Source organism: Hermetia illucens, chromosome 3 (assembly GCF_905115235.1).
Source record: "Hermetia illucens chromosome 3, iHerIll2.2.curated.20191125, whole genome shotgun sequence".
Lineage (NCBI taxonomy): Eukaryota > Metazoa > Arthropoda > Insecta > Diptera > Stratiomyidae > Hermetia > Hermetia illucens.
The window spans coordinates 134,710,292-134,733,023 of record NC_051851.1 but is presented as its reverse complement, the minus strand read 5'-3'; positions in this window follow the sequence as shown (position 1 = coordinate 134,733,023).

Below are 22,732 nucleotides of genomic sequence, written 5' to 3'. Positions count from 1 at the left end.
TGCCGCGAGGTTGCGTGGTCTGCTGAGGCCGTCCATGCATTTCAGACCGTGCATAACAGCTTGTTGGGATTTACTCAGCCAGATGCACCCCTAGCTATGTTCGTCGATGCCTCAGATACTGCAGTAGGCGCCGTTTTGCACCAACGAGTGAATCAAATCTGGCAGCCGTTGAGTTTCTTTTCAACACAGCTCGACACAACTACGGCGCCTACGATCGTGAACTACTCGCTGCGTACCTCGCTATAAAATACTTCCGCTTCTCCCTTGAGGGCAAGCCACTGTATTGACGGACCACAAGCCCCTTACATTCGCGCTTAGACGAAAGCCCGAAAAAGAATCCCCTCGCCAACTTAGGCATTTGAGTTATATCAGCTAGTTTACTTCTGATATGTGTCTGGTAAGGACAATGTTGTTGCAGACTCTTTGGCTCGAATTTCGGAGGTCACAGTCGGCGCCTCGGTTGATTATGCATCAATCTCCGAGGCACAAGGCTTCAGAGTCTGAAGACAAATTCCAAATATGAAATGAAGGATTGTCTTGGAAGATATTTTTCCCTTTTATTGGCTAAAATTATCTAATACAAATACATATTTTGGGGAACCAATTGTCCCCTTCTTCAGTGTTATTATCTTCTCAAAATGTTTTTTACCATTTGGGTTTTTATAGCTTTTCTTGTGAAATTGGAAAAAGTGCTGCCCATGTCTGTGTTTAGCCTTTTTTCTCTTAGGAATCTAGTTCACCTCTTTCAAGATATTGGCGTTGTCCAACGACATATGGTCGTGGGCCTTATGTGTGGGCTATTCTTGTTTTCAGTGGATTTGGCCTTCTTTAGGTGTTCTAACACCCTGATGTGGACTAGTCGTTTTGTTTGCCCTACGTAAATCTTGTCGAAATCTGGGCAGGAGATCTTGTAAATGCCGCTTTTTTCCGTCCACTCTTTTTTGTCCTTGACTGATTGCAACCGGGTCCTAAGTAGGTATCGTCTGCTGGTCGAGGTGACCTGAAATCCACGTTTATATAGTCACCTTTTGATGTTCTGCGTCCGACCCAAGTAGGTTAATATTATCCTTTGCCTAGGTTCTGTGTTCACCTCCTGGAAGATTGTTGAAAGTTGCTGTTTGAGGCCTGGTGTAGTGTCTTTTTGATCCTTTTTTCGATGAGGTTCCTGTTGTATCCGTTTTTCTATCCATTCCTCGGGCAAGTGTAGAACTTTCTTCATTGGCACGCTTGGGAACAGCGCTTTTACGTCGTAGGATATTAATACTTCATCACTTTATATCCCCCGGCAATGACTTCTCTGCTGCCCCACTGCTCCGTTTCCAATTTTGAGGCCTAACCTTTTGACTTCTTCCAAGAGCCACTTCGTTGCTGCGATTATCTCTCTCACCTCGTTGCCTTCTTTATGGATTTTGGGGAGGCATTTGATTCTGGGCTGAGATGGGTTAGTCATTCTCAATTCGGCTGCATTCTTAACAATGGGCTTGCATTGTGCCAGCGCCTTTTCCACTCTTTTAACGGAGTCTGGCAGAGGGTCCTTCCTGATCACGTGGAACTTACTTTCTTCTAATTTTTGGTGTGATCCTTTGTCCATGATCACTTCTGCCTTTCCTTTGTCTGCCGGTAAGTAGAAAACGGGTTTCTCTTTTAATTCTTTAATCTCTAATGGCCGCGACGATCCGTCGTGGTCGCGGTCCTTGCCTTTCTTCCTCCTCGACCTCCCTACTGCCCAGCGAGAGGAGTTCGCGGCCAGCCCAGCGGAAATGGTTTACGGGGAGAATCTACACCTCCCCGCCAATCCTGCTCAGGACATCAGAGCAGGGTTAAAAGACTCGGAAGTGTTTCGTCCGCTTAGGGACGCGATTTCGAAGATGCAGCCGACTGCACCATCCAGACAAGCGACGTTGGAGGTCAACACCCTCAGGGGTCTCGAGACGTGTGACCAGATCCTCATCTCAGGGTCGACGCCCCTCGGAAGCCGCTGCAACCACCATATGAGGGCCCCTTTAAAGTTCTGGACCAAGACGAGCACTCGTTCAAACTCGACGTCTGGGACAGGCCCAAGTGGGTATCCCTGTCGAAGCTGAAGGCCTTCGATGAGCCGGCGGCCGCTTCGAAAAAAACGCCCGCGAAGCGTCAGATTCGCTCGGTGACCTCCATTGACGGAATCACGAGGACGGTTTGCTTCGCTGATTCCACGCGGTTTCAGCTGGGGGCGGAGTGATGTGGCGACACATCGGAGCCGCGAACCTAGGCGCCAATATGAATTCGTCTCCGCCGCTGCATTCAACGGCCATAGAAACAGCTAACGGACTGACATGAGATTGGGGTAAAAAATGTCAGGGATTACAGTTTTGTCGATAGAGCCTCGAGAAATTGAGTCACGTCGGCCGACCGGAGAAAAATGTAATGAAAAGAATTCATTATAAGCTAAAGTGCTTAAATAAAAGACTCTAAAGTTTCATCCGGTTTATTTTTTTAAAATTGGTTATATATCTGGTGTTTGGAGGGGGTTTCAAAAAATCTGCTGTTAACGTCTAATAGCTATATCAGCAGATATATCATCGCGAATTCCCCCGTAAAGAGCAGATAGGTAATATGTTTAATACGAGTCAACCTATGGTTGCACTTCAAGCCTGTTACATCTTAATTTTCATTAAAACCTGTTATTTTTAGAAGCACAACAAAATAAGCAAACAAAATGTCTACTACAGACAACATCGTAATTAGTTCGTGCAATAGGTGAAATGTTCATGAAAGCGAGGGCCCACCAAAATAATTTCATTGCTAGCACTGTCACTAGCAGGTTAATCCATCCCGACTCGAAATGTGTTTCTCCAACATTTTCTATTAATTTATGAACTTGGTGAGCTAAAATTAGCTTATGGCTTGTCAATAGAACCTATTTTACCACTATCGACCTCATTACAGCTACGTATATTTAGAAAATGACTGACAAGACGTGATTTGCGCAATTTTCTGGTATTCACGTTATGTTTCACTGAAAAGCGTAGTTCGCTTCTGGATAAAATCACTCTTCCCATTATTAACAGTCTTCTACGATTCATTTTTTACAAGTATATCTTCAAAGTACTTTCCTTGAATTTAACTGCGGTTAAAGATTTATTTCCATTACGACAAAATGAGTGGGAGGAAGTTTCCCTGAAGGCTACGACAGCTAAATTTACCAGGATTCGTACGCTCTCGCATGACAAGTAATCCACAAATATGCTAAATTCAGGAGGATATTAGAGTACATCCAGAATACCTCTATTAAACATATGCGTTCAAAATATCACTCTGAAATGTCCAGTTGAATATTCAACGACAATTCTATGCTCTGCTGAAATATGCAGCCAATCCCTAACAACCTTACGAACTTGGTACCTTCAGTGCTCCATTTTGGCTGTCCACTGCTAAGTTAAATTAGAAATATGTCAACATGCCATTTTGGACTATTAAATGTATCGAACCCTAGCATCTTCGTATCCACACAAACTAAATTTTGCAAACTGAGAAAATAATTAAAAGTCAAATTGATAGCCTGCCCTGCTTTCGTCTCCCCCTTGCCTCCGTCGCTTCGCCTACACGTATCTTTCTCATGCCCCCGCAGTTTAGACTACATATTCAAGTCAGTCTCATATTCTCCTCAAAGCATATCCACGTAATCTTGCATTCCATGAACTCTCCTCCACCGAGGTCATACCTTCACGATACGAGTTACTTCTGTATCGATGGATATATCCCTTCACACACGTACCCTGCACCTAAACTCTAATACCCCCTGCATACAATAGGATTTAGAAGAGAAATTGAATGGCAAAGTAGTTTTTAGTGTTAGCTGGATATCGGTCGATCTGTCGACTCAGACCTCCAGTATCTGTAGGTGGAAAGATTGTTACGAAAGAAATCTAAGCAGAGAAACGGGAAGAAACTGCAAGTTTTCATGACTAAAGTCATGCTGAGGTATTTACTGATTCTTCCCTCATTGATGCACTGGTACACCCCTGTCATCTTGTCGTGTCGTGGAATACAGGGAGCGGAAGTAGTTCAATTTCAGATGGATGCAGAAATATGCAAAAATTTTTAAGGAGAATGCAAGGATGTGGACGTGAAAAAAAGCTGGAAAAGATTGCCTGGGATCAAATGTAAAGAAGGATATGCCATAAAAGGGATGAAGATTCGGACAGGAGATTAAGAATTTATGCAATATGTTTGTTATTTCCTTTGGAAATGATATCTGCTTGTTATTCCTTCAAATTTATCTGAGTGCAACTCTGATCCTTTTTTAGATGATATATGCAACTGTTTCCTCGTGTCACAATGAGAACTGATCGATTTGGCATATATTATCATATTTTGCATACTGAAAACCGCATATGCTGATATTGAAAAGCAACAACGAAGCTGGTAATATGTAGGCATAGAATATGAGTTTCTATGTGGTCTACCCAATTTTGCCTTTCGAAAGTGGAAGGAAAGATGGCGAAATTGGCTGTGAAGGTATGCCTGCAAATACTGAAGCCTCGTAGAAGTATTTCGCCGCTTAATCGCCTCTATGCTAGCCATCCTCGGAAATTCAGGGGATCCTTCGAACATTTCGATCCCTCACGTGTCTTTAACCGATAAGTGGGTGCACACCGGAACCTGAAACACAACACGGTCTTTGCTCGATCCTAGTGAAAGATTAGTAGGCGAACCAAACCTGAAGTAGTGTTGCATTTTACTCACTGAAGAAGCTATCACCACACCTGCCAGTTAAGTATAAAATCCATTAGATGAGAAGAAGAAGTCTTAGGTCCAGTATGGATAATGGGAGGGAGTCGTTGGATTTGGTGACTGGGTTGGGCTTCAAGAACAGCATTGCGCCGAAACCGCTAATCATATGGCGGTTCGACGTTTAAGCGCGACGATGACTAGGAGCATAGCTCCGCCTTCTATAGCTACTTCACGACAATCTGTGGTGGCCACTTCAGGAAGATCGTGTAGGTATCGGATGTAGTGTACTGAGGCTTGGAACCTCCTAATGAATCGCTTTTATTTTGAAATAACAACGTCGAAGGCAGACACAATATCTAACCACCCCCTGTTGCTGAGAGATTCGTCGGGCGTTTACGGGAACTATGCTATCCCCATTGAGACAACCGTGTTTGAAATTTTGGACACACTAAAGCAGGAAGTTTCTGTCGTATGCAGTCGGTTGCGACGGTATGGTGAAAGTTACTCCAGACGTGTTCAGAATGCAACGTATGCGAGGAACCAGCGGAGTTTTTTTTCAGATTACGCAACGAATTCCAACCGAGCGTGCAGACAGTGCAGCTTTAGGTGACAGAAGCAAGAGAGTATTGCGGTCGATTTGGGTGTTATTTGTCCAGCATGCTGAGCAGGCAAAGTGGATTAGGACTGAAGTTACCAGACTTGCCACTATGTCGGCGATGAATTTGCGAATGTTCGCGAAAAGAAGGTACATCGAACCATTGACAGCTCGATGAACTGGAGGGGCATTAGTCTAGACCGGGCAAAGAATTTCTGGTATAACAAATTCGTTAGTATTTACGGTCGGTTCACATAGTATATGTAAATCAGGTCATTAGTCCTCTTGAGAAATTTCCATCCTTCTTCACTGCGGGGATCACCTACCTTATCCCTGCTTTCCAAGCCTCGATAAATTCACAACTTTCATTATTAGTGGAAGCGTTGAAACGCTCATCGCAACCAACAATATTCTGCCCGAGGAACAGAATGGCTGCAGAATTGGATCAAGGGGTTGTCAAGAGTTCAACTCAACTCATTATCGACTCAATAGTTTTAGAGCAGCTAACTAAAGGCCAAAGAAATCTCTTTAGTTTTATATCGATTGTGTCAAAGCTTCTGACAACGTCACGCACACCTGGTTAACCGATGTCCAAGATCTACATTAGTGTCCGGATAGCTGAGTGGTTGGAGCACAAGGCTGTCATACGAAAGGTTACGGTTCAAATCTCACTGGTGGCAGTGGAATTTTTATCATGATTTGACGTCGGATACCAATCGACTCAGCTGTGAATAAGTACCGGAGTCGAATTAGGCTAATAATCTCGGGCGAGCGCAATGCTGACCACATTGCCTGTTACAATGTACTGTAATGTACCGTTAGGTCTTGAATGAAGTGTTCTAACACACTTCAAGGCACTGATCCAATATGGATTGTTGCGACAGCGATTATAATTATTAAGGTCTACATTGAACTGATCCCAAGTTTTTGGGTCACTCATGGAAGGGTGGCACAACACTTTGTCAGTGCGTTGGTTGGAGGTTACCAACACCTCGGAGTCAGCCGACATGAGGATTATCATTTGAGTCCCCTCTGATTCTGTATGGTACTGGACACACTTTCGTGGATACTGAATGATGATAGAGGGCATGGTTTCGCAATAAAACATGGCCTATATGATAAGTGGTGCACTTAGATGATGCTATACAGTTTCCTGATATGACTGAAATCACGAGTCTTCCAGAAAAAGCGAACATGTAATGTTTCCCTGAATACCTCATCAAGCTGTCCGTATTCTTGTAGGAGGGTACGGCCTCGTTGAGAACTTTCTCGCTGGTTGGATCACCTCCTGGACCACCGGTCCCAGTCCGCGCAGAAAGTATGGGTATAAGCACTAGCACACTTTAAATATTTACCCAGATATGCTGATTTGCCGCTTGAGAGACGCAGAGCACTCAAAGTTATTGGAAAAACTGAATCCAGTTTTTGGAATGCCTTCTCATTTTCTGCGATTTTTTTTCGTAGAAGAAATGAATGTTATCCTCACTCGTAGGAAAAACGGGCAACCAGAAAAAATCGTGGTGGGATATATCTAGGTCTTCTACACCGATGGTTCCAAAACAGAACAGGATTTTGGGGCAAGAGAGATCAGTCGAATAGAAACCAGAAGTAGGTTTTCCTTGAAATAATCTGTCAGGCAGAAGTGTATGCGATCCTAAAGAAAGCAAACTGGGTAATCGACGAGTGGTTGACGAGCAGGCGCATCGCAATCTATAGCGATGAGGGCATTGGGTAGTCCTTTGATCACTTCAAAAATCGTTTAGGAATATAGAAACCGATTGAAGTCTATTTCTATTCAATACGGTTAAACGGCTCCGGGTATTTGGTCACTATTATGTGGAAGTAAATGAAATCTCAGAGGGCTCTTAACAAAAGAGGGTCAAATTATTCCCTTGACGAAACCAAAACCAGCAATTGGATTGTCTATGGCAACGGCTAATGCTGCTATAGAAAACTGGGAACAAGTTTCCTATAATACCAAGCGGCATCGCCTTAATACTGCTCGGCAGACCAAACTTTTCCTATCTGAACTGAATAAACATACTACAAAGTGTATCCTGTCCGGACTTGCAGAAGTGTTGTAGGCATTCTGTTTATCCATAATTCATTAGCTGTACACATGTTCAGAATAGGGATTCTAAGTGCCCATTATGTAATTAGGAAGCGTATTTCACGGAACATTAGCCTATGAATGCATTACACATCTGGTTTTTACCGCTGATGTACTCGAGCAGCAGCACCATCATATCCATTGACGGAAATACTGTGATACATAAACGAATCTGGAACATTTTGTTAGATGGAATCGAGTACAATAGACAACTGCGGTGCGGGAACTCATAAGCCTCGCCTCTCTCCACATACATTTGCACACTCATTTACTCGGAACTGGGAACATGAGCTAACTCTTCTTTCTGCAGACCGTCTTCGCTCTGTGCCCAGGTCCGCCACACTTGTAACACAAAGTGCTTCCGGCTTGTTCCTGAGACAGTTCAGGTCAATTATTTCGAGGGTGCAAATGGATTCTAGGCTAGAATCGCTGTTTTTAGGCTTAAAATGCTATTGGATTGCTTCTCAGTTCGCGCCGATTCAAGTCTGATGGATAGATTTGACGTCTACCACCCCCCCCCCCCCCCCCCGATTTTTCAGGGGTTTCGATGGTGAGCGGTAAGTCCCAGTAGCTCCTTCATCTCCATTGTGTCGTTTTCAAAATTCATCGGAATGTTTAATGGGCAATGGTAGCAACCTTCTTATTTGTAGTCCTGCCAAGAGTATTATCTGAATGTTGACAGCTGAAATATCAGCCTTAGAACAGATTTCATGTGTGTCATCTCATGTCTAGTATAGGAAAAGTAACCCATTTTTAGTCGTTTACCAAATCATAAGTTCACGCCATTCCAGATTCCTATCATCGTTGCTTACATTTGTTCATCCCAAGGCTGCCCGTGAGTGAGTGGGCTACCAAATGGGAGGTGTAAGTCGACTTACCATCATCATTTACGGTGCAACAACCGGTATCCGGTCTAGACCTGCCTTAGTAAGAAACTCCAGACATCTCAGTTTTGCGGCAAGGTCCACCAGTTCGATATTACTAAAAGCTGTCTGTCGTCCCAACTTATGCCATCGCTCCATCTCAGGCATCCTTCCAATGCCACCAAAAGCTTGCAGTTTTGAATGCTAAGAACCCATGCCTCGGAAGAATACATGAGGATTGCCAAGATCAGTATCTAAGATGAGACATTCCGAACGGGTCTATTGGCTTGGATTTCATCGTTGTAGCTGTTATTAGTTATGATAGGAGAAATTTTCAAATTTCAGCGGCACCTCTAGGTGTTGTTGTTTCTTTGGTTTTTGACGCTGACGTTGCCATAAAGTACTTCGTCTTGCCTTCATTAATTTGCAGCCCAAGATCTCGCCCCACCCGCTTGATCTGGATGAAGATAGATTGTACATCTTCATTTATTTTTCCCCATGATGTCGATATCGTCAACACAAGACGGTGGTTGGGTGAACTTGAGGATGGTCCTCTTGCATTTAGACTATCACATATCACTTCTTCTGGGGCCAATTAATAAGGCTGCATGAATCGCCTTGTCTTAGAACATTATTGATGTTAAATGGTATGGCTTCTTATCTGGCCTCGCACATTGACCAGGGGTCAGCCTTGTGAGTCTTAGCATTTAAATCGGGATACCGAATTCTCTCAGGGCAGTGTGCGGTTTTACTCTGGCTACACTTCCTTAGGCACCTTAAAGCCGATGATGACCATATTGCGACAGTTTTCCCATCGCTTGCTGCAGAGAGAAAATCTGATCTGTCGCTGATTTGCCTGGAGTGAAGCCTGGTTGGTATGGGCCAATTATATTCTGGGCTTGTGGGATTATCCGGCCTAACTACGTAGTGGAAAATATCTTAAAGATGGTACTCGGTAAGGTCTACCTCCTTACACCTTCTCTATATTGACTGCACTGCGTAATATCCCCTTTCTATGTATGGGGCACATAATGACTCGTTGTTGCCAGTCGTTAGGCATTGATTCGCTGTCCCACACCAAAATACTCAACCCATCACTCTAATAATGCCTTTACGGGTAGAAATCAGATTTCTCTCTTTTTATCGGCAAGATGGGCATGAAGGTGTACAAGGCCTCATTCCGCTGACTTCTTGATAAAACTTCCTTATTAAGGTTTTGTTTTCAACAAATCGATTCAATCTATATATATATATCTATATATGTGTCTATCTGTCTGTCACACGCACTTTTCACCAAAACGGCTAAACCGATCTGAACGAAATTTTGTGGACAGATGGGAACTACGAGATCCCACGCATATAGCGAGTGGCATAAATTTAGGTGGAGTTTAGAGAGGGGGGGAGAGGGAGTTTGCAAAAGGGGGATTCAAAAATATTTTTCACCAGATATAATCGTGTAGGATATCAAATTAAAGGTCTCGGTTTGTGCTTTCCGAAACTGATATTGGTTTTGGCGTGAATTCAAAAGTGCGTGAGTAAGGAGTCAAAATGTACGCACTTAAAGTGAGACAGGACTCATTTTCGGAAACTACCCAACCTAAAATTAAATTTACTGAAAAACCCCCCTTAAATTCAGCCTAGGACTTCCAAATTTAGTACCAGCATAAGACAATATTTCGTTTATACCTGCTAAATTTCATGAAAGCCTGGCAATTAACGGCAAAGTTTTAGCAGTTCAAACTTAGCAGTTTCGCGCGAATTAACTGCTTCCAAAGCCATGCAAATAAGATGCTGACGTCATAATTAATGGGAATAGTTGACATTCGCGTGAAATATTGAAGTCGCATTTATGAAGAATCTTTTTATCTGCAGCCCTTTTTATGGTTTTGTGAAAACACTTATGTGAAATCTAATCTTCGAAAGATGTCCCATTCCGGTATATGCTCAAATAAATTTACTAATAGTATATTATCAACTTTTAGAAATTGACTAAAAACTTAAGTTCATCCTAGGTGTACTATTTTGCTGGCTCCTGCCACGCAGTTATGTAAGACTTCTACTCACTAAAACCACCTTCTTCTCATTCCACTCTCCCCACGGAACTCCTACAAAGTATTGCGTCGCGGGGCTGGATCAGCTTTTAACTGCGGCCCAATATGGTTCTCTCCCTTCCTTGTTTTCGTCGTAGTTCTTCCTGCCTGAGTTGTTGGTGAATAGCTTGCAGTTCCCTTACAATCTGGTTCCAGGCATTCGTTAACTCCAGCATGAACTCCACAATGTTTTCGGGTGTTGAATGCCTTTCTGCGACTGCTTCCATTCTTGTTCGATGCCCGGTGAACCTGAGGCAATGAAATATGACATGCTCCGCATTCTCAGCCACGTTACTACATCTTGGGCAGCCTGGTGATTCGTCGTGACCAAATCGATGAAAATAAGCATGTCCACTTAAGAATTGTGTTAACTCGTAGCTTAATTCCCCATGATTTCGTTCAAACCATCTCTGAATATCCGGAATGATGCGGTATGTCCAATGACCAGTTTGTGACTCGTCCCATCGCTTTTGCCACCCTTCGATAGATTCCTACAGTGCCAGCTGCCGTCGAAATGCGCTAGACTCTCCAGCTGCATACGTTTTGTCGTACAGTCGCTGGCCTTCATTCGTCAAGATGTCTATGGGGAGCATCCCTGCTAGTACATATGCTGCTTCTCCTGATGTTGTTCGATACGCACTGCATACCCGGAGTATATTTAGCCGATACGCCATTCGCAATTTTCGACAGTTCACTGTGTTATTCAGAACGGTGCCCAAACTGGAGCTGTTTACAGTAGCACGGAGCTGACTACCCTAGAAAGCAGAAGACGTCGACTTTGTCTTGGCCCACCAATGTTCGGTAGTATCCTCGAGATTGTTGCAGCGATTGATGATGCTTTAGTTGCGGCGTACGCAATGTGTCTTTTGAAGTTGAGTCTTCTGTCAATAATTACGTCGCTTCGACTTTTTTTGACTGGGGTATTTGCAAAGATAATTTGTCGAAGCTTTATCTCCAGAGTCTTTGTTAGCTGCGGTTATTGTGGCAGCTAGGTGTGACGCAGGGCTTTGCTGTGAATAGCTTCGGTACTGACTCCCACCTGATTATCAGAGGGGATTCTATGCGGTGTTATAATTCGACCCCGGAACTCTATGCTAACATGATAGTGACCCATGTCTATATTAGCCCCCTTATATGTTTTGGCATTTATCAAGATTGGGGGGCGGCGTTCAATCAACATTTGGTCTCTTCAACTGAAGTGATCCCGTTCGGTGAGGCCTTCGTTTGTTTGTGGACCGTTTTCCGCGAGAACTTGGTACTTTCAACAAACATCTAGCGCGACACTGCTAACTGAATAATCCGCAGTCAGTTATCGTTAATGTTTTTAAGTATCCTGTGGAATCCAACATATCGCCTGAATAGGGGCTCCGTCCCTATCTAGCTGTTTTTTTTTTGTTTTTATAATGATGCTGAAACTCAGGGGATGCCCTTTGATGCTATAAAGCTATAACTCAGCCTTGTCGAGGAGAAAGGAAGTTAGGGGTTGGAATGAGGAAGGGTTGAGCATGAAGGAAGCGGCGATGCAATCCTTGCCTAAATATCTGTACGCTGTAGTCAGACGGGAAGACAGAAGATGGTAGTCTGTTCCACATTCACAGTGTGACAAGCACTGACCCTTAAAGTCTGGGGATGGGAGTGGTTAGTTAGCCGGGTGTTGCGTTTGGGGGAGGCTCTATAAGGGGTAAGACTTGATATTCCCTGGGAGCAGTGACCGTTATAAAGATGATGCGCTCAAGGGGCTCAATTTGTTTTGTAATGCTCACATCACTGATGAGTTTAAAACCTCTTCGTGGAACCTTATTAAGAGCAGACACTGGAGTTATACCTGCACCTATCCAAATGTGAGAGCTGTTATATCTCCAAATATGATTTTGATATCATACTTGGGATAGGCTTCAAGGGTCCGGTTTACTGCCTCAGAGAAGGTATCTCTCTACGACTCTGCAGTCTTCTCTTAGTTGTGAACCTCAATGAGGCTAATATTTCGAAATTTACCTCGCAATTTCAGGGTGTATAGCTTTTCCGTTTTTTTAGCGCCCAAGACTCGTCTTCATTCTTCTTTGCCTGCAGTTTTTCATTAAGAAACAAGGCGGAATACTGGAAGCTCGTGCTTCGAGTATAAAGGTTTTGTGTTCATCTTATGTAAGAAATTTCAACGCACACTTTTCTATCCGTATATAGCTACAAATCCAACTTGTCCCTTCACGTTTTTCCGAACTACGAGACATACGTACATATTACAGCCATAGATATTACGATCACCCTAAACAAACAAACCGCCTATTTCCGAATACTGTACACATATATGCACGTATATAAATTGATCGTACGCATATTTCCGATTTACTTCTTCTATCTATCTGAATTAGGCACTACCAGCAAAGTTCATTAGCACGCATATAATATATACCTACATACACACATGTCTGGTTGGAATAATTGATATTCATATACGAATGATTAAAAAACTAAAACAAAATAATTTTTTTTTTACCCCATTCATAAGAACTCATTTCGTTATGCTATTGATGAATTGAATTACGTCATGACGTCATGCAGGTTTTAGAATGTACCAAATTCACAAAAAATGGTAAAGTTTCACCCCCTATAACTTTGTTAATAATAGTTGGATTTTCTTCAAACTTGATCAAATTATGCACTATATTCTTCATTACACGCATGCCAATGTACTTCTCTGATGAACATAAGGGGTAAATTTCTAAAATATGGAAATATACTATTATTAACTTTATTTGTGCAGATATCGTAACCGGATATATTTTGAGGCCTAGATTTCGTAGATATGCACCACTGCGATTTTTTTTCAGATTTTTCGGTTGGATAGGTTCTGAGAACGAGACCTGTTACACTTTTTGTGGGTCATATTTTGAGCTCTCACTCCACTATGTTCCACCCTATGTCAAATATGGAACCAGTTTCGATAAGTACTAATTGAGCCCTTTCGTTTGATACCCCATATGGCCACATGCTGTGAAAAAAAATGTTGCAACCACCTTTCACATATATGAGGAGTCCCCCCTTAAACTTAACACAAAATGGCGCCAGTTGCTGCATGTAAAGGGAACAGCAGATCACATACTCTTACGAATTTTCGTGATATTCTGTCCAGCCGTTTCCGAATAAATTGGCTGTGACAGACAGACAGATGGACAGACAGACATCGACTCGATTCTAATAAGGTTTTGTTTCACACAAAACCTTAAAAACGGCCAGTTGTTGGCGTTGGTTCAGCAGGCGTTTCCCAGGTCTTATGCTCTATCATGGGCGTTCATCCGCTTTTCGACCTGGGGTCTATACCACCTTTCAGCCGCCGCAAGTAGACTAGTAGGTTTTAAAATAAGCAAGGATCGTGGCCATTCAGGATATATATAACCCACTGGCTTCGTATAAACGAAATTGTTGTGCAAATTCCTAAATATGAAACTTAAAAAATGTTTTTTACCTGAAGCAGCTCGACGAATATTTTATCTTTGACTCCCGTGTGACTGCCTTTTTTGTCTCTTGGACGATTTGCCCCTTCAGTTTTTTGATATTTTGTCGCCTCGACATTTAGTATGCCATATTGATCAGCCAGGGCTAGAAGCATTTCATGAATTCCACCAAAATGGATTTTATGTGGACTAACGCTACATACCTCCGTGATTAGATACCGCAGTAGTCAGGTTCCCGTCTATTGAATATCGGCATCCTGAGCATTATAAAGTCTCAGAAGGCATTCTTTATACATTCGATATTTAATGCCATGCAAAGAATTTACTTCCTCACACCCCATCGACCTGATATTTCATTAACGCCAATAAATTCACCACTCTAGCGTCTTTTCCAATGTATAGCGTAACTTCATAATTTTTAACTTCAAATTGAAATTTCATTTAAACATTTACGAAGAACACAATTCTTAATAGAACACCCCATTTACTGCCTGAAAGGCGGAACGAATTTATGATAGATGAGGTCGGTTTCATTGGGAATCGCAGGGAAATTTCCAACCCCCGCTTAACTCCAAGTTGAAGCCATTCTTTAAATTGCTGAAGAATCTACAACCACTTTCCATTCATAGCAACAGCTAATAATCCAATCCCTATGTCTGCGGCTGGGAGGAACTTTTCACGAACACATTTTTCACCACCCCATTGACAGCGTCTAATTGCTGTGCATTGTTTCTTTGAAGTGTGTTTGAGGGATGTGAAGTGCATGGATCCAAGATATTATTTTGCCAAGAAATTGCTCGGGGCTGATCGAATATTATGGTTAATATTTTCAATCGAAAAGCTAACGATTGTCTGATACTTCAACTCCAGCGTATTAAGCGTGATATGCAAAGCAAAACCGACTCAATTTTAGCTCGAAACATCTTTTAAATTTCCCCTCGATTTACTGGCATCTTTCACAAAGCTTTAACCGCTACCTTTCCCAAGGAACTTTTCTATAATTGAATGTCATTTCCATTCTAAGTAGGGTTGTAGGAGGGAGATAATATCTTGAACTTTATTAAAACCCGCCTTAGTTTTCTCCCGTACCCCGCAAAGAAACTTAAAATTATTACAACTGGATTTCCACTAACTACAACTTTCAGCCAACAGATACTTCTAACGAGAAAAATTTAATAGATAAGTCCAATACACGTTGAAATTGAAATTCTTTGCTCGTTTCATCCCATTTGAAATTATAGCTAACTCGATAGCATCTTATCATTGTATTTTATACCTTTGTACTACTTTGTACTACATTACACAGACTCAGGCAGGTTAATAACGCAGCCAGACGGATGAAGGTCTTACCTGGAATTTATATCTCCAAGGCCTGAGCAAAGATGATTACGATTTGAAGCTTATAATTTCGCATCAATATAAATTAGGTTGCCAACAAAGGAGCGATAAGGGGAAAGTTAATTGTCTTGGGTGGGTCCATGTTAACCTATTTACATTAGTGGGAGGCCGGTACGTAGCTCTACTTGTAGCCAGTGGAATCACGCATTTAGGGTACTTTCTTCTTGTGGTTTTGAGCACTGTGTCTAATTATAAGCTGCGAAGGCCAACCTTCCCTACGCTGAATGGGGAGTTATTACCATTATACGCTAATTCCGATACTACTTATTACGCTATAGGCAGGGTAGAGACTTAGCATGTAATATAGCTCAGCATATGTGCCCCACTTTGTTCACATTATATCGATATTTTACATCACACGGATACTTCATGCTATCTCTAAAAATTCGATCCATCTTAGCCGATAAGACGAATCAAATAACCCAAAATCAAATTGCCTTCAATTATCTTAGGAACAATAAGCTACCGCAAAAACTTCTAACTGTAAGCAATTAATTCTAAACAGCTTGACCCTCGATGCCACGTCCTCAACCGCTTTCCTTTTGCTTCCAGGCAAATTAACGGACAGAATGGAGTCCAACTCCTCTCCAAAGCTTCCCTCAATATATAGCAAGTACTTTGTAAACGTGAAGATAATAACTCCATCTTCAACCGTCCAAAGAGCACAAAAACCAGGAGGAAAATTGGAAAATGACGAAGTAGATACCATTTAAAACTGGCCATCTTTCCTACTTCCTTACCCTCTATCAAATATGATACTGGAGATAAGAAAACGTTAGAAGTCCAGGACCCTTTTGTGAGTAGTATGTGAACATTGTATAGAATTGTATGCCTGTGTGTACGGCGCAGCTATCCACTCTCCAATGTATCTAATTTGATGAGGATGAGAACGTCGCAAGTCTCACTTAGAATGAAAACCATCCAAGCGTAAGGGACAGGAACGACAAAATGACGACAACGACAGGACAAAGACAACTACTACGAGATGGCGCCTAAGATGGTGCAATAACAAAATAACCAGGAGAAGATAAATTCTCTTGTTCTTGTATTTACTGTTTTAAAACTTTGCTGGAGTATAAACTTAAGGTAGACAGCTCCCTAATCGGTCCTTCTATCCCGAATGTCTTTCATAAGAACCTTTGAAGAAGTTTTGTGCAACCAGTTGAGAGAAGAACATACTATTTGGCCGGGAACTATTATTTAGACGGTAAACATTAACTGAAAAGTAATGAAGTATTAGACTTACTCCTTAATCCAAAGTTAATCTCAAGTTGCTAAACATTAGCCATGCCACCTCCCAGGAAATTTTTGTGGTAAAGGATGCTGGAAGTATAGAAACATATCCATGAACGAAACTGGGCTAAACCAAAACCTGACTATTCCCTTTTCAATAGATTGATTGATGAGAGCTACAACACTTGGGTAAATTGCAAAATGGAATTCGTTGCCCTTAAAGGATAAAATAACAAGAACGCTTGACCATAACTCGGAAAACTGTGGTCAGAGACCATTGTACGGAACACAGTTTGCTGTTGAGTGTCAACTTTCTGAGCAATTCATCCATCAATGAATATTTGAACTAAAGAATGAAGATCTAACTAGGAAAATGATTTGTCGAGTTGTACTTCTCTCAAAAGTCAAAATATCTGCCTAAAGAACAAGCGGTTGTCGCACGGCCTATCTGTGAACTTGTTCATCGTATTGTGACTAATAATAACCAAAATAAGAAGTTGACACATCGACCCTATCTGGATCAATCCTGAAGTATCCTTCTCTTGTGATACAGTCTGAAATAAGTACATCTATTAATAATAATCATTATCATGAACGGCGCAACAACCGGTATCCGGTTTAGGCCTTCCTTACTAAGGAACTCCCTGTTCTGCGCTGAGGTCCACCAATTCGATATTCCTAAAAGCTGTCCAGCGTCCTGACCTACGCCATCGCTCCATCTCAGGCACGAACTGCCTCGTCTTTTCTTTCTACCATATATGTTGCCCTTATAGACTTTCCGGGCTGGATCATCCTCATCCATACGGATTAAGTGACCCACCCACCGTAACCTTTTGAGCCGGATTTTATCCACAACCAAGCAGCCATGGTATCGCTCATTGATTTCATCGTTATGTAGGCTAAGGGAATCGTCCATCCTCATGTAGGGGGCCAAAAATTCTTCGGAGGATTTTTCTCTCGAACGCGGCTAAGAGTTCGCAATTCTTATTTTACTGGCAAGATCATTGTCTTGTTTAGCAAGAGCTTTGACCCTATGGTGAGACGTAAGCTAAAATAGGCTCTGTTGGCTGCCAACAACCATGCGCAGAGTTCATCGTCGTAGCTGTTATCGGTTGTAATTTTCGTCCCTAGACAGGAGAAATTATCAACAGTCTCAAAATTGGAGACTCCTATCTTTATTCTTTCCGTTTGACCACTCCGGTTTGATGTTGTTGGTTGGTTTTCGGTGCTGACGTTGCCACCATATATTTTGTCTTGTCTTCACTGATGTGCACCCCAAGATCTTGCGCCGCCTGGTCGACCTCGATGAAGGCAGTTTGTACGTCTCGGCTGGTTCTTCCCATGATGTCGATATCGTCAGCATAGGTCAGTAGTTGCGTGGACTTAAAGAGGATCGTACCTCTTGTATTTACCTCAGCATCGCGGATCACCTTCACAACCGCCAGGTTAAATAGGATGCATGATAGGGCATCCCCTTGTCGTAGACCGTTGTCGATGTCGAGTGGTCTTGAGAGTGATCCTGCTGTTTTATCTGGCCTCGCACATTGGTCAAGGTCAGCCTAGTCAGTCTTATTAATTTCGTCGGGATACCGAATTCTCTCATGGCCGTGTACAGTTTTATTCTGACTATGCTATCATAGGCGGCTTTAAAGTTGATGAATAAATGGTCCAGCTGGTGTCCATATTCTAACAGTTTTCCCATCGCTTGCCGCAAAGAGAAAATCTGATATGTTGCTGATTTGCCTGGAGTGAAGCCTCTTTGGTATGGGCCAATGATGTTCTGGGCGTATGGGACTATCCGGCCTAGCAAGATAGTGGAGAATATCTTATAGATGGTACTCAGCAACGTGATACCTCTACAGTTGCTGTACTGTGTGATATCTGCCTTTTTATGTATGAGGCGGATAATGCTTCGCCGATGTTCTGGTTGTTCAGTAGCTGAGAGGTGGCGGCGTTCAATCAGCATGTGGTCAATTTGTATGAAGGTGGTCCCGTCTGGAGAGGCGCACGTATGCTTTTGGGCCGCTTTCCGCGCAAACCTGCTACTTCCAACACCCATTTCGTGAGATATTACTAACTGAATAATGCGCAATCCATTATCATTGGTACCAAGACAGGAGTCACGTATAATAGAATGGTTTTCCAAACCTCAGCTATAAGCAGCCTACTACTATATTTCGAAGCTCTAATATTAATCATGACTGACGTATTGTAGATAGTGTAGGGGAAGAGCGTTAGCCTCTCAACGTCGCTGCTCTGAATTCGAATCCGAATCGTATGGGTGTCTGTGTTCGTCTTTTGTTTGCCTTGTTGTTGTGAGCTTATAACTTGCACAGCGTTAAAAGTAATGATATTGAAACTAAAGAACAATTCGACTGTGTTGATGGCCTATACTCTACCAAGGAGTGAACAGGAAACACTAAATAATATTGTTCACCACTCTTGCTGAAGGTGACACAAATGCGGTGTTCTCAAAGTCAAAGTGGAATATCCTAGAGGAGGGGTGTATTGTGCATTGATCTGTTAAACCATCCTTCTGAACATTAAGATACTGATTTCGACCGTGTTGCTGATGGGACCGAATCTTTTTGTCCAACGTTGGCTAGCATGGGGTCCACTTTCGCAAAGTTTCTGCTTACAGTTTGCTTAATAGTGTTCAATACTCGACTGCTTCACTACAAAACCCATCCACAGAAAGCATCAGCAATTATTTTAGGTTTCCTGTCCTTGAGAGTTGTCTACTTCTTCGTGGTGAGAGAGACCAATAAGGAAATCCTCTGAGGAATCGGCAGCAATCTAAACCCAGGTCCTCAGGTCAGACAATTGGGTACCAATCCAATTGGGAAGTAGTCCTTGACGAACAAGTGCTCAACATTGCTGACTTCGAATTCTAATTAACGCTACCTGCAGAGACCAAAGTCTTACTAACGGCTAAGTATGCATCTTCAGGCAAACCGCCTTTTGGCAAAACAATCAATGCATTCTGGCAAAGCGTCTCTGGAAAAATAGACTTGGGGGAAACCATAACCTCGGGTGATACCAAAGTTGAGGGGAAAGGATTGTCCAGGGTATCTGCGATTAAAGGCAAACCAAAGCGCCAGCGGTCCTCTGATCAGCACAACTTTTTCCTCAAAGGGCGTTAAAGAGAGCTCGCGGGGAACGGCTTCATTTGCATTTTCGAAGCCGATGAATGAGTCTTGTATGATGACTCCCTTTCATCCGCTTACGATACTGTCGACTGACATTAACTTAGGAGGAAACTCCTCCTACCTATAAGAACTGCATCATCGCAGTGGATGTTCCGGGACAAACAGGTTGCTGGACTTCCCTACTATGTGTTTTTAGCGGTCAAATTACAAGTGTGGGGCAGTGAAGGAGATATATAACCCACGCTAAATAGAGAAATGAGATGAACTGGAATATATATATAATATATGCAGTATTATAAAGCTATCATTGCACTAATTTGTCGCCGAACCAAACGGATCACATTCTAGAAAATAGAGCCCCTCTATTGATGGGGTTAAATGGTTTACCAAAATGTTTTCATAAGCATTTCCGTTCACCGTTCCTTCCATCAGTCCCAGGTGTTGAACATCATGGTAGGCATGTAATTCTCAGCTCATTCGACTGCGTCCTTGCATAGCAGTACTTCTAACGTAATTCTACCAAAAGCGTTCGTCCGACCTAGGCCACACGCTCACATTTCCATTGAATCAAAGCGCATTGAATTTGATTGATTAATATTATATTTCTGAAGTTGAGTCATAACTTACTTACTTTGCATAATTTTCTACCCATTGCTAATAGATTTTATTGAGCAGGACCATCCATGTGCTCTATTCTTTTTCATATTCTTCTACAAATACTTTTCTGATCTACTTCGCAGTTTGGCGCCGATCGCGCAAGTACATCCTCTTTACCAAACGATCTTCAGCAGCGGTGATTTTTCAAACTTTTTTGGACTCCTTTTTCTTCTCAATAAACCCAGCAACCACTTTATCCAACTCTGCTATCGATATCACTCAAGCTCGATCACAGTATAATGTGGTTTGATTTTAATCATAAGACTTCAGTTTATGTTCTCTTTTATGATCCTCCAAGTGAAGTTAGCATTTCTTTGGCCGTTACTGTATACAGTCCACAGTACACACGCAGACAGCCCTGCATGGACTCATGGTAAACAATTCGGGAAACCGGAAACTGGGCGCTTCAGTTATGAAAGGTTTTGTATATTTCCTTTATAAAGACATTTGAGTGTGAATTTTTCCCTTCAGTACGTAACACGTAATATACGCATTATGTGAGAATATCCACTATCGGGTGATATTAACATTCAAAATCTTGAATTTCCAAAGAAATGACAACTTTGACCTATTATAATTTTGTTAGTAATAATGTGATTTGCTCCAAACTACTCCTCCTCCTCCAAAGAGGTAGAGGTAGAATCAAGTTTTATATTACAGCCTGCATTCGTGGTCTAGGATGAACTTAAGGGGGGTTTTGCAGCCAATTACTGAGAATTATAGTAATATACTATTATTAACTTCATTTCACCAATATCTTCGGTGTGGAAGGTATTTCGGAGCCTAGCGACCATATAGTGGCAGCCTCTTGATTTTTTTTTCAAATTTTTCGGTTGGGCAGTTTCTGAGACTGGCCCCGTTAAGAGGGTTTTTTCGTTTTTTAGAAATTTTTTGGGAAGAATTGGATAAAGATACAAATGCGAATTTTTGATTTTTTTTAACTAACTATTAATCTGCTATGCCTAGTCCATAGGCCATAGGTTTCTTGAAAAAACTCACGTACAGCCTTGGCTTCAATTCCTATTGTTTTAGCGAAGTCATTCGAACGCCATTCGGACCGATATTACGGCTTTATTACGGCGATCGATAAAAACCTGGCATGTGGCATTTTACCTCTTTAACATTGTAATTTCTGAATGACTCCAAATATCAAAAAATCACTTGGCCTATATATTGAATACTATAATAGATACAATTGCTGCAAAAAAAAATTCGATTCTTCCGATCACACACGGGATAACCCCCTTAAATAAATGATCAATTTCGACCCCTGAACTCCCCGCCTTTCGAATAAATGTCAAAACTAAGACCAGCTTCAGAAAGGACTAACCGAGACCTTTCATTTGATACCCCACATGACAAAATTTACGCCCCCCTTTTGAATGTATGGGGATCCTCCCTAAAATTTGACGTAACAGGAAGTAACTTACTGTATGCGTGAGCGTTCATTGCTCCCACCTTTCCACCCACTTTTCCAAATTTGGTGTCAATCGGTGCTACAGTTGCGCCTTACTTGCGACAATTTGTGGCGCAGCAGCATCGCATGAAATCGATCCGCACTTAATCAGTTGGATGACTTGCTGCTGGAGAAAGGTCCATATATTGGTCGGATGAAAGTTTATTGTTGCAGGTCGTCAGGTAGCTCCTAAGTTGCTGTCTCCACAACCAACGCACACTGAACGCTAGAAAGATTGGATTAGGTATGTTGACTATGAAAGTTAGTGGGGGCATTTACACGCTACATTTGGAGATGAAATTGAAAGTAGCTAACGGCGTATTTAGGCTTGAAACCATTGGCACGTGGAAAGACCGCCGATCATGTGTCCATCTGAAAATTCCTTGTCAGTTGGATCTTAAGGCTGCTGATCACATGGTTTCGAAATTTGTCTTTGAGAGGATGCATTCTGTTATCCTAATTACCAAAAGAGAGGAATGGTCTTCAAATGACCACGAGTTTTTGGGGTTACTGACTTGCTAACTTTTACTGATGAATCAGTCATTGAAGACGGATCGAACTCAGCGTTGTTTCGGAAAAATGACAAAAATACACCGGTGGACATAGGTAGGTGACATTTGATTGGCAATAGAAGGATATTCATAATAAAAGGTGTGTGTCGCACCGTTCGAATCTGTTCCGACAGGGCAGTATTATCTGCACAAAACTAACTGCCTGGCCAAAGGTCTAAATCCGAGGACCAGAGTGGAATCAACTCCCAACTTCCCCAATCCCAAGAATTTACATAGCCCAATAGAGGCATTTGAATCCCTGCCGCCAGGTGAAAATTTCCGTTAAAGTCTCCGGAGGCATTGCTCTGAAAACTACGTCATGAAAAAATTGGACTGATAGCCTACGCTGTATGTAGGCCTTGTGATCAAGAGGAGCAGGCGGGCCTGCCTTTCATATCCCGCTGCCCGGTTTCCTCAGACGAAGATTCGTCGATAAGGTTTTGTTCATCTCTGCGCAACCTC